This window comes from Furipterus horrens, unplaced genomic scaffold (genome assembly GCF_987537825.1).
Source record: "Furipterus horrens unplaced genomic scaffold, mFurHor1.1.pri manual_scaffold_3, whole genome shotgun sequence".
In the NCBI taxonomy this organism is placed as follows: Eukaryota; Metazoa; Chordata; class Mammalia; order Chiroptera; family Furipteridae; genus Furipterus; species Furipterus horrens.
In genome coordinates, this window is record NW_028327173.1 from 103,257,310 (window position 1) to 103,270,442 (window position 13,133).

Genomic DNA, 13,133 nt, shown 5'->3' on the forward strand with positions numbered 1-13,133 from the left:
GTATAGCTTGATATCATATACTGTGATTCCTCCCACTTTGTACTTACTGTTCAAGGATGCTGATACTATTTGGGGTTGTTTTTAGTTCCATATAAATTTTTGAAATATTTCTTCTAGATCTGTGAAATATGTAATTGGTATTTTAATAGAAATTGTGTTTAAACTATAAATTGCTTTGGCAAGTATGAACATTTTTTAAAAATAATTTATTTATTATTTTTAGAGAGAGGCGAAAGGAGAAAGAGAGGGAGAGAAACATCACTGTGTGGTTGCCTCTCACTCACGCCCCCAACTGGGGACCTGACGTGCAACCTAGTCATGTGCCCTGACTGGGAATTGAACCAGCGACACTTGGCTCGCAGGCTGACACTCAATCCACTGAGCCACAGCAGCCAGGGCTAGTATGAACATTTTAATGATGTTAATTCTTCCAATCCATGAACATGGTATATGCTTCCATTTATTTTTACCTTCCTTAATTTCTTCAGTGTTCTGTAGTTTTCTGAGTACAGGTCTTTTACCACCTCAGTTAAGTTTATTCCTAAGTACTTTATTTTTCTTGTTGCTATTGTAAATGGGATTTTTTTCTAGTTTCTATGTCTGATATTTCATTGTTAGTGTACAAGAATGCTTCGATTTCTAAATATTGACTTTGTACCCACTATTTTGCCAAATCCATGTTATTAGGTTGAGTAGTTTTTGGTGGAGCCTATCGTTTTCTATGCAACCTATCATGTTGCCTGCAAATGACAGTTTTGCTTCCTCCTTTCTAATTTGGATGCCTTTCATTTACTTTTCTTGTCTGACCACTATGGCTAAAACGTCCAACACTACGTTGAATACAAGTGGAGAGAGTAGACATCCTTGTCTTTTTCTTGATTTAGGGGGAAAACTTTCAGTTTTTTGCTCATTGAATATAATATTGGCTGCAGGTTCCTCATATATGGCCTATATACTATTCCCTCACTTATCGCAGGTATTATGTTCTAGATGCCCCTGCGACGTAGAAACTTTACATTTATTCTACACTCTTACACTTACGTAACTTTAACATACGTATACAGTACCACAAAATCCTGCGATATAGCAAAAAATCCACGATAAATAATTAAATATAATATTTTTTAAAATCCTGCAATACAGTGATGCTGCAATAAGTGAACCACGATATAGAGAGGGACTACTTTATTATGTTGAGGTATGCACCCTCTATTCCCACTTTGTTGAGCATTCTAATCATAAATGGGTGCTGTACTTTATCAAATGCTTTTTCAACATCTACTGATATGATTAGGTGATTTTTGTCTTTCATTTTGTGTGGTGTATTATGTTTACTGATTTGTGAATATTATACCATCGTTGCATCCCTGCAATGAATCCCACTTGATCGTGGTTTGGCAATTAGGATAATACTGGCTTCACAGAAAGAGTATGGGAGTCTTCCCTGTTCTTGGATATTCTGGAATAGTTGAGAAGAATGGGAGTTAGTTCTTCCCCCTAAATGTTTGGTAAAATTTGCCTGTGAAGCCATCCAGTCTGGGGCTTTGTGTGCTAAGAGTTTTTTGATTACTGCTACAGTTTCACTAGTTGATATTGGTTTATTCAGGCTTTCTGCTTCTTCTTGGTTGTCTTGGAAGATTACACATTTCCAGAAATTTGTCTGTTTCACTCAGGTTGTCAAATTTCTCAGCATATAGTTGTCTGTAGTAATTTCTCACAATCCTTCGTATTTCTATGGTATCGGTTGTGATTTCTCCTCTTTCATTTCTGATTTTATTTATTTGGGTCCTTTCTTTTTCTTGAAGAGTCTAATTAAGGTCTTGCTGATTTTCTTCAGCCTTTCAAAGGGCCAGTTCCTGGATTTACTGAACCTTTGAATTGTTATTGTGGTCTCTATGTCATTTAATTCTACTCTGATCTTGATTATTTTCTTCCTTCTCCTCACTCTGGGCTTTGTTTGTCATTGTTCCCTTAGTTCTTGTTGATGTACGGTTAGGCTGTTTACTTGAAATTCTTCTATCCTTTTTAGGTAGGCCTGTATTGCTATGAAATTCCCTCTCAGGACTATCCTTGCTGTGTTCCATAGGTTTTGGACTGCTGCATTTCATTATCATTTGTTTCCAGAAACATTTTCATTTCTTCCTTGATCTCATTGTTAATCCATTCATTATTTAATAGCAAGTTATTCATTCTCCATAAATTTGAATCTTTTTGAATTTTTTCCTAGATATTGGTTTCTAGTTTCAAGCCATTGTGATCTGAGAAGACACTTGATATGATTTGAATTTTCTTGAATTTACTGAGGCTTGTTTTGTATCCTATCAAGTGGTCTATCTTTGAAAATATTCAATGTGCATTTGAAAAGAATGTATATTTTGCTTCTTCGGGGTGAAAGTTTCTGTATGTATCAATTAACTCCATTTGATCTAGAGTGATGTTCAATGACGCAATATACTTGGTGTTTCTTTGCTTGGAAGGTCTGTCCATTGTTGACAATGGGGTGTGAAATTCCCCTACTATGCATGTGTTGCTGTTAGTATCCTTCTTGAAGTCCTCCAAGATTTTCCTTATATATTTGGGTGCTCCTACGTTGGGTGCATATATGTTTTCAAGGGTTATATTTTCTTGATGGGTTGTTCCCTTAAGTATAATGAAATATCCTTCTCTCCTATTATGCTTGTGTTGTGAAATCTATTTTGTCTGATGTAAATATTGCTAACCCAGCTTTTTTAACTTGTCCATTTCCTTGAAATACATTTTTTCCACCCCTTTGCTTTCAGCCTGTGTAGATCTTTTGTTGTGAGGTGGGTCTCTTGTAGACAGCATATATGTTGGTCATGTTTTCTCATCCATTCAGCTATCCTATGTCTTTTAATTGAAGCATTTAATCTATTTATATTTAAGGTCATTATTGACAGGTACTTAATTCACTGCCATTGTTCCCCTTTGTACCTATGTTCTTTTTCCTGTTCCCTCTCCCTCTCTCCATCTCTCTCTCTCCCCCTTCCCTCCTCACCCTCTTTCTTCATTTTCTGAAAGCAGACCCTTTAGCATGTCTTGCAACTCTGGTTTGGTGGAGAAGCAGTCTTGTAGCCTTCTTTTGTCTGGGAAACTCCTTATTTCACCTTCCATTTTGAATGAGACCCTTGCTGGGTATAGTAGCCTTGGTTGTAGGCCTTTGTTTCTCATTGCTTGAAATATTTTTTGCCATTCCTTTCTGTCTTGTAGTGTTTCTGTTGAAAAATCAGCTGACAGGCTTAACAGAGCTCCCTTGTATGTTATTAGCTATTTCTCTCTTGCTGCCTTTATCTTTGTCTTTGAATTTTGAAATTGTAACTACAATATGTCTTGGAGTGGGACTCTTTGGGTTCATCTTCACTGGGATTCTCTGTGCTTCCTGGACTTGCGTGACTTCTTCCCTCACCAAGTTAGGAAAGTTTTGTGTCGTTCCTTTTTTAAACAGGGTTTCTTTCCCTTGCTTCTCTTCTTTCCTTCTGGTATCTTTGTATGAGTATTGTTACGTGTCATGTTGTCCTGAAGCTCCCTTAAACTATCTTCATTCTTTTTGAGGGTTGTTTTTTTCTTTTTTTTCATTTTGTTACCTTTCCTCCAACTCACTGATTTGATCCTCTGGTTCATCTAGCCTGCTTTTAATTCCTTCTAGTGTATTCTTCACTTTAGATATTGTATTCTTCATTTCCTCCTGGCTCTTATTCATAGTTCTATGTCCTTTTTCATGCTGATGTAGTCCCAGTAACTTACTTGTAGGTTCCACAGAGTTCTTTGTAGTTCTCACTGAGCTCCTTGACCACCCTTATAACCATTATTTTGAACTCTATGTCTGATAGACTGCCTCAATTTCATTTAGCACTCTTTCTGGGGACTCTTTCTTTCCTTTCATTTGGGGTTTTTTTTTTTCTTCCTATTTTAGGTGACTCTTCTTGCCTGTTTCTGCGTATTAGAATGCTCTGTTTTGATTCCCTGTCTTCGTGGGGTGGCCTTCTATGGTAGGAGACCTGTGGTACTAAGTGGTTCAGTCTCCTTGATCTCCTGAGCTGGATGTTCTTGGAATGCCCTTTCTTTATGTGGGCTCTCTTGTTGTAATTGGGTTTTGGTTGTTGTTACATCATTCTTTGGTGGGTTCATCCCTCTGGCTGGCTGGCTGACAGTCACACCACACCTTGTATGCTTTTGCACAGGTGTGGACAGTTCAAAGCATCCTCTGTACACCTTGGCTTCAAAAATTCATATCAGCTTAGATTCTGTTGATTGCTCAGGTCAAATATCTGTTCACACTAAAGAGCCAGACCATTGGGAAGTATGTCAATATCTCCAACACCAGCTTCAATGCCTTTAAACAGGTGGCAGTTTGGAAGGTCATAGATTCTTCTTCACTGGAAGTTTTAAGTCATTTCCTGAGTGCCAGCGCTATCCCCTCAGATGCACACATTTTAAAAAGAGCATATTTTAATTTAAAAAGAAAGTTGTCCTTGTAGATAGCACATATGCAGCTCAATTTGATGAGATAAAATTATTGACTTTTATCATTTTTATATAGGTCAAATGTGTACATATTGAAGGTTTTATTAATCAAAATGTTTTCACACTGATTCCCATATCTACATCCTCATAATTGTTAATGACATATAACATTGTACAGTCCTCATGATATTGTTAAGGGCCTGTTTAGTTGGAATCAAGAAAGATCTGAATCCCTCACATTTACCTGACCCTGTTTGATCTTCTGTAAAAATGACAATGCCACCATCTACCTTAAAAGGTTATTGTGGGGCATATATTTGAAATAATCAAGCGAATGATTAGAAAAATGCCAACAACAGTGCTAGAATTCATTTAATGTTCATTTCCTTCTCTATTCAAGTCGTGGGTTTGCCAGTTATATATCTTTCATCATTATTACAAACAGCAAGTTAATAGCTTTTAACTTTTCTCTTCCAAATCATTTCCTTATAATAAGTCTTATTAAAGGTTATGATACATTCTGTGCTCCTATAAGAATGTACTTCAAAATGATTATAATTTACAATGCAATAAAAGTTGCATGTTCATTCTCAGTGATAATTTGATCATCTTCATTTAGTAAGTGTAATAAATATGAGATTATATCTGACAGTTCAATTTTATTTCAGAGATTCAGCATTGCACAGTGATTAAGAGTATAGGTTTAAACTCTCTATGCCTCAATTTCCTCTATTGTAAAATTAAGATATTAATAATACTGATATCTCATAACATTTTAAAGAAACAAATGATTTAGTATATATAAAGTGATTAGCCCATAACCTAGTGCTATGTATTTGTTATTATTATTTTGACTCTCAGGGAGTACATGCTTTTAGGAAGTTGTACAGTACGGTCAAGAGGGTGGGCTTTAGATATGGTGAGAGTTGAGCTGAATCAGACTATCAAATACTGGATTAATAATCTTCAGAGATAATAAAGAACACAGGATTATAATATTAAATTCACACCAAGTATTTTCTATGCTGATTCTCAAATGAACGATCTATTTGCATTACCATTCAATAAAAACAAGTTTTATTTTACAGATCTATATAGTGAACCTAAGGTCGCCTCTGCCAACAGGAGTCCCCAATTTGGGTGTGGAGGGGTGAGACTTTATTCGGTGCAAACAGCCAAATTGTTACACAGCTCAGCTGTTTCAACTCTGGTGTTATAGCTCTGCTCCACTCCACTCCAGAAAGACCCCTGAAACTCTGATGTTGCTGCTCCAGCCAGGGAAATGGTCTTCAATGGAAACTAAAAGTGTGCTCTACTGAAAAAGAGGTGAAGCTTACTTATATAGAGAATAGCTCCCACCCCAGCCCCTGACTGGTCCATTCTCACACAAATGAGGATTCCAACACCTGGAAATCTGATTAGTCCAAAAACCACCGACTTGGCTGGTAGGAATGGAGCCTCTCTGATTGGTCAGTGAAGATGCAAATGAGGGTTATAACTGCACAACTCTAAAAGGGGAAAATCGCAGCCCTTTTGCTAAAATCTGGATCTTCCAGTCAGGGCACAGCAGAGAAGGAAAACTCTGACTCCAAAAATCCTCCGCTGCCTTGCGGCATACCTCTTCAGGGGAAAGGCTAAGGGAGTAAACCCCGACAGAAAATCCGGAGCCGGAGTCCCTAAGGCGGTTTGACGTTGTAGTCAACACCGGCAACTCCTGCGGCGCACCTGAAGCCAAGCTGTATTGACTCCGTCTTTCCCTTGGACACTTCAGCTGCGAAGAGAGGGGGGGTCTGCTGCATGGGCAACAGCAGACCCTCCATATCACCCTGCCCAGGCTCTGTAGCTTCAGCTTCACTGGAGAGGACACTCCAGCGTCATCGCAAGATGTCGATTTAACACGGGAGGAGACAGATACCGTGTCACTCCCGAGTCGGACTGCACAGCCATTCTCGGCGGTGCAGATAGACTCTTTTTTTTTTTTTTTTTTTTCTTGTCATACTTTTTATTCATTAGATTAAGATGAAAGGAAAAACCAAAACTATTAAGAAATAATTTTCAAAAATAGAACATGGTGAGCACACCTGCTATTTAGTTACTCCTTGCCAGAAGCCACAAAAGGCCTGGTAGAAAATGATGAAAAAATTGCTTGTCTTATAAAGATCATTTTAGCTCCGTGCGGGGCCACTGAAAAGACAACAACAGCAGGATCATTTTGGACCAAAAAGGATAACAATATGGTAACTCCATGGTTAATGCTTTCTTTTTTTCTTTCTTTTTTTTAAAATGTATTTTATTGATTATAATATTACATTTGTGCCAATTTCCCTTCCCTCTGCTCCCCTCCACCCGGTGGCCCCCCTCCCTCCAGTTGTCCCCCCCTTTTAGACCATGTCCATTAGTTGTGCATACAGTTCTTCTCAACCTCTCTCTGTCTATTCCATTCCCTCCTACCATGATCCTTAATTCCTATATCATCTCCCTCCCTCTCCCCATTCCCCCTCCCTGTTGACCTCCCCCCAATATGTTCCCCGTATATATAGTTCTTTTTCCACTCTCGTTGCCTGTTTAGTTTGCCTTTGTTTCAATTCCCTAGCTTCTGTTGTTTCTTGTGATGCAGTTTTCATTTTAGATTTCATTGTCTTGATCCTCCTTTTTCTAAACCAGTCCCTTTAACATCTCATATAACAGTGGTTTGGATCTAATGAACTCTTTCAGTTTTATTTTGTCCTGGAAACACTTTCTCTGTCCTTCTATTCTGAATGACAATTTCGCTGGATAGAGTATTCGTGGTTGTAGGTTTTGGATTTTCATTACTTTGAATATTTCTTGCCAGTCCCTTCTTGCCTGCAGGGTCTCCCTTGAGAAGTCAGCTGATAGTCTAATTGGGACCCCTTTGTACATGATTCTTTTCTTCTCTTTTGCTGCTTTTAAGATTCTCTCTTTATCTTTAATTTTTGACATTTTGATTATAATGTGTCTTGGAGTGGTTCTCCCTGGGTCCAGTTTTTTTGGAACTCTCTGTGCTTCCTGGACCTGTAAGTCTATTTCCTTCCCCAAGTCTGGGAAGTTCTCCTTTATTATATTTTCACTCAATTTTTCAAGTTCTAGTTCATCTTCCTCGCTCTCTGGCAAACCAATGATTCTTATGTTGGGCCTTTTATAGCTGTCCCAGAGGTTTCTGATCCTCTCAATGTTGCTTCCCATTTCCTCTCTCTGCATTGGTTGACTGCTTGTTCCTTCTCCATATTCCAGTTCGTTGAAATGAACTCTGGATTTTTTTTCCTCACCATCTGTCTCGTATGTGGTTTTGTTCCTTTCATTATGAGTGTTTTTCGCTTCTTTCTCATCTTTTTCCAGATCTTTTGTGAATTCTGTAAGCCACCTGATAACAATGGCCCAGAACTGAGCATCTGACAGGTTTCTTATCTGTTCATCTGTCAGGTTCTCCATCTGTTGCCTGGTGAGCTGTGCCACTGGAATTTCTATAGTTGTCTGCCTCATTTTGACAGATGCGTTTTGTTTTCTTGGGCCGGCTGTAGGGGGCAGTGCCTGTGTACTCGTAATGACCCAGCGACCGGCGCCGTTCGGCAGCCTTTCTTGCTGTGCCGTGGTGCTTTGTCGTAACAATCCAGCGACCGGTGCCTGTCCGCAACCTATTTCGCAGCCCTGTGGCGCTTTCTTTGGGGGCGGGGGTCCAAGATGGATTCACACAGTTATTGCGCTAGGAGACCGGGATCCGTCCTCCCGCCCCCCTGGGCCTCACTGTTCAAGGCGATGTGGTGGCTGCTTTCCCCAGCGTTGGGGTCGCGAGCTGCCGGGGGTTCGACTGCAGCCGGGATTGTTCTCCCCGCCGCTGTCCCAGGTGCGACCGCAAACAGCGCCGCCCTCTTTTGCTCTTACCTGCCCAAAGGGCGCCGCTGGTTTATAACCTCATATGTTGGGCTTCCGTGTAGTTTTATTTTCTGGAATTTCTAGTTATCCTTTGTTTTGAAGTAGTTGTATTCCTCTCTGGTTGTAGAGGGAGACCTAGCGCGTCCGTCTAAGCCTCCATCTTGGCCGGAAGTCGCAGATAGACTCTTAAGAAGCTACACCATCGTCTCTCAAGACGGACGGCTGCCGACCCCCAACTTACATATTGTTTGGATCATAGGGGCTCTCATGAGGATTGACTCAGATGGCAAGAACACAGTGTAGGAGTTTTGGCATCCCAAACTGTGGCTTTTCATTGAAATACAGCATGCATGACAGGCCTCTGTAAACAATGTCTGCTCAACTCTGGTTATGAATCTGCACCTGGTAACCACAAAGGAGCCCTTCTGGTGGTCAAAAATATTTTGGGGTTAAGCATTTATTATGTGTATTATCTAACATATTTATATCTTTTCTCTACTAAATTTACCCACCTTGTAAGTGATACTAATTTTTAAAAATATTTTTCAAATTTACTTTTAGAGGGGAAGGGAAAGAGAAAGAGATGGAGAGAAACATCATTGTGTGAGAGATATATCAATCAGTTGTCTTTTGCATGCCCCCAACTGGGGACCCAGCCTACAACCCATGCGTGTCCCCTGATAAGAATCAAACCAGCAACCTTCAGTTTGCAGGCTGATGCTCCATCCACTGAGCCACAGCAGCCAGGACTTCTTGTTTTTTTTTTTTAAAGATGATACTATTTTAAAAATAGGAAATATCTTCTTACTAGAGTTAAGACAATTCTATGGTACTGATTTAAGAGCTTTTCTTATGTTTAAATTTTCAGTTCTCCCAGAATTTGTTGCAGTGTGTGATAAGACAGTCTAGTTAAATTATTTTCTCCATTCTTATAATCATTTCTCCTAATGGTATTTACTAGATTTTTTGTTTTCCTTTCTTGGCTCTTTTATTTGGGTTGCTTTGCTGTATCCAAATATTCCAGGCACATCTCATTTTATTGTGCTTCACATACATTGCCTTTTTTACAAATTTAAGGCAAGACCCTCCACCAGCAACAAGATTACAACTTGCTTTGTGATACTTGCCTTATTGTGGTGGTATGCAATAGAACCCACAATATCTCTCAGGTATGCCTATATATCAATTGAGAACTAATAGCCTCCTTTCAACCCCCAGCCTCCTATACCTCTCTGGAGCACATAACAATGAGGGCAGAAAACATATGGTCAAAAAGGTATCAGCCAATCAGCTTTGGAATTTGATACTGATATAAATTTGGAGCCATTCACATTTTCTCTCCCTGTAAAATAAGGGGAGAGGAAAACTGTTCCTCAGGGTAATGTGACTCTTCATAAGGTATTACAATGGCACTTCATAAACTGTAAGACAGCATTTCCCAAATTGTTTTACTCAGAAAATTAGTCCTGTAAGGGACTCAAAGGGTTTAGAAAAGTTTGGGAAATACTGCATACAGTATATTCAAGTTTTAGAGATTCATTATATCTGCTAGGACATTAAAGAAAATATTAAACTTTAGTTACCCCCAGATTTCCCTAACATTTTTAACTGCAAACCACAACAGCGCACTGTTTTTCTTGAGCCACATCTATTATTTAGCCCACAGAGCTGTTTTTTCCATGACACAGACTGCTAGGATGATCAACAAAAACATCTAGAGCCTCTCTATATTCTCGCTTTTAAAATCTTTCAGAGCTTCCATTAAAATTTTTTTTAATTTCAAATGTCTAATTTTGAATTTTTCAAACAGAGAAAATAGAAAAAACGGTATAAAAGACACCCATGTTGTACTACTTCCATTTAGATTTAGCAGCTGTTAATATTTGACCAGTCTTTTTTTTGAATAAAAAAGTTACAGAAAAAAAAAATTCAACAAAAATTAATCAGAGATGGAGGTGGTATTACAAACTGGAGTATCAGATTTTCCCTTTACTAGTTTTGTCAATTAATCAAAATTGGGAGATGATATTTTTGTGGAGGGTTATTTTGTACACTGTAAGACAATCTGTAACTTTTAAAAAATATTTTAATTCTTTTAAAATTTATTATTTAGATTTTTAATAAGATATCCAATCACATTCACCCTGATGTTTGTTAATTTTAAACTAATTTTAAAGTTTTGATCCTAGCTCTCAAAGCTTGTCTGATAACAAATTAGACTTAAAAGACTGCTTATAACTACCAATTTATATACTAATATTTCTGGACTATTCTAGGTGATTTAAAAAGTAGCTTTAAGACATATTTTAAGTGAATTCTGAATGGTTTCTTAGGTACTTCTTTTTTAAAAATTTAAACCATATTCACAATCAGAATAAACACCTGAACAAATAATTTTCAAAGTAAGGGGATAGCATCAATTCTGTAGATGAAAGATAACATATGTTTCTTAAAGTTTCTTAAAATAAATTAATGATATTAGTCTGATTTTTCACTTCTGTCTTATATCCTAGAGTTTAATTACATTTAAAATATATACTTTTCAGAAATACCCAATAATAATAACAAAACATTTGACTGAATACTACTAGAATTTGTCTGTCTTCACATAAAGACTAACAAAAAGGCTACAGGACAGAGAAACGCTTAAATTGGTTTTGTAAAGAGGCATCTTGGCTGAAAACAAATTTAAATTATTAAAAATTAAATTAACTCAGAAAGTAGACAAGATTCATAAGAAAAAAATGAGAACAATTATGAAGTTACTAGGGTAGGCAAGAGATACCATTATGTGAACTCTCCGGTTAGAGCCTTTGATTATTACCAATTATCAGAGAGACCTTAAAATTCACTAGGTACTGTGTCAATATAAATAAACCGCAAACACATCATTGGTGAAAATACTAAGTTGCAGAAAACACAGTTTGATATAATTTGTATGTTTTTAAGAGAAGATAAATCAAAAGTAATGTGGTTTTTTTTAGAGGTTCATAACATCAGCATTTAAGGAGCATTTGTGAGCCAACCATGCTTTCATATTTGATAACATGCCAAGCTCTTTCACAGTTCCAAGCATATGTTCATATTGTTCCCTCAGGAATGACTTTTCTCTTTACTTGATGTCTATGAAATCCTACACATCCTACATGGATTCAGCACAAATACTGACTCCTTATACTGAATCCTTTCCTGGTCCCATTTCATAGCACTAGAAGTAACTAAAGTTCTAGTGTCGTTAATTTTAAGATGATGCAGAATGAAATATTTACAGTCTACTTACCCACTAGATTCTAATGCCTTTGAGGGCAGAAACTGTCTTATTTCTGTGTGTGTGTGTATATATTTGTGCGTGTGTGTGTGTGTGTGTATATATATATATATATATGAAAGCCCTTTATTCCTACCATTTCAGCAATAATCTTTATTAACCTGTTTATCCATCTATTATTTACTCATATTTATGCCCTGTTATATTTCACAAGGGGCTTTACAGATACCAAGTTTTACATTTTTTGTTTTGATTACATGGACAAGATTTCTTTGTCCACAAGTAGATGGCTGCTTATTACTGACAGTCATAGTATACTATAGCCACATTCATGATATACTGAAAAGTCAAATGATTTTTGTGAATTTCTTTTGGAGCTCATTTTCTGAAACACAAATTATGGCTAAGCCCATTGGGCTGCTATAACAAAATACCAGAAATTAGGTAGCTTATAAACAACAGAAATGTACTGCTCACAGTTTTGGAGGCTGGGAAGTCCAAAACAAAGGCACCAACATGGGGGCATTTTGAAGGGCCTCTTCCTGGTTCACAGACTGTGTCTTCTTGCTGTGTCCTCACACGGTGTGAGGGGCTAGAGATCTCTGTGGAATCTCTTTTACAAAAGCACTAATCCCATTCATTATGACTCTACCTTTATGACTAAGCACCTTCCAAAGGCCTCACCTCTTAATACCATCATCTCTGGGGGTAGGACTTGACCACAAACTGTGGGAGGGGACACAAATTTTCAGACCACAACACATTATATTAAACTTCTTCACCAGTTTCTTCAAATGTCCTCAATTTATATAGAGTATCCATGAATTAATAGTTCTCTCTATTCCTTTCTAATAGTCATTATTTTTTTATGGCTCATTACAGATGATCAGTACATCCAATACTATACTGCACAAAAGTGGTGACAGGAAGCACCTAATTCCCTCCTGTTTTGTTTCTCCATTTCATTTGCTTTATCATTACTGAATGTTGTATTTTATCAAACGATATTATAATGCATACTGTTGTGTGGTAACTTTATTTGGGGCTAATACTCCCTCCTAATAAGTGACTTTTTAAACAATTACCACCCAATTTGTTATAATTTTGACAACTATAATTATAATGGAGAAAATAACTAAGAAGACAGAGTCAGAGTTTTGGGTTTTTTGTTCTTTAATTCTATATAATTAGGAGTAACTAAATAGAACAAACTTCCAAGAAAAGTCATATTAAATTACTGCCATTGCCCACTTAAAAAATGATTTATATAATTTAACAAACAGAAAAGGTAGGTAGACGGTTTATTTGTTTGACTACATTGGTATGAATTACTTTAACAAAAATTTCTCATACTTCATAGTCCAAAATAACTAATTAGCTATATATCAAAACTGTATGAAAAATGGCAACTTTGAAACACTTTCTAATTCAGTAATTTCCTTATTCACTATTATACATCAAGTACTATGCTAGGTGCAGGGAGATACAATGG

The 13,133-nt window shown here is 37.3% G+C and overlaps 1 protein-coding gene across 1 annotated transcript in view; it reads right to left on the reverse strand.

Annotated features, from left to right (window-relative positions):
• CCDC138 (coiled-coil domain containing 138) overlaps window positions 1-13,133 on the reverse strand; it is a 193,773-nt gene that overhangs the window by 59,849 nt on the left and 120,791 nt on the right. The gene's annotated exons all lie outside the window — the stretch shown is intronic.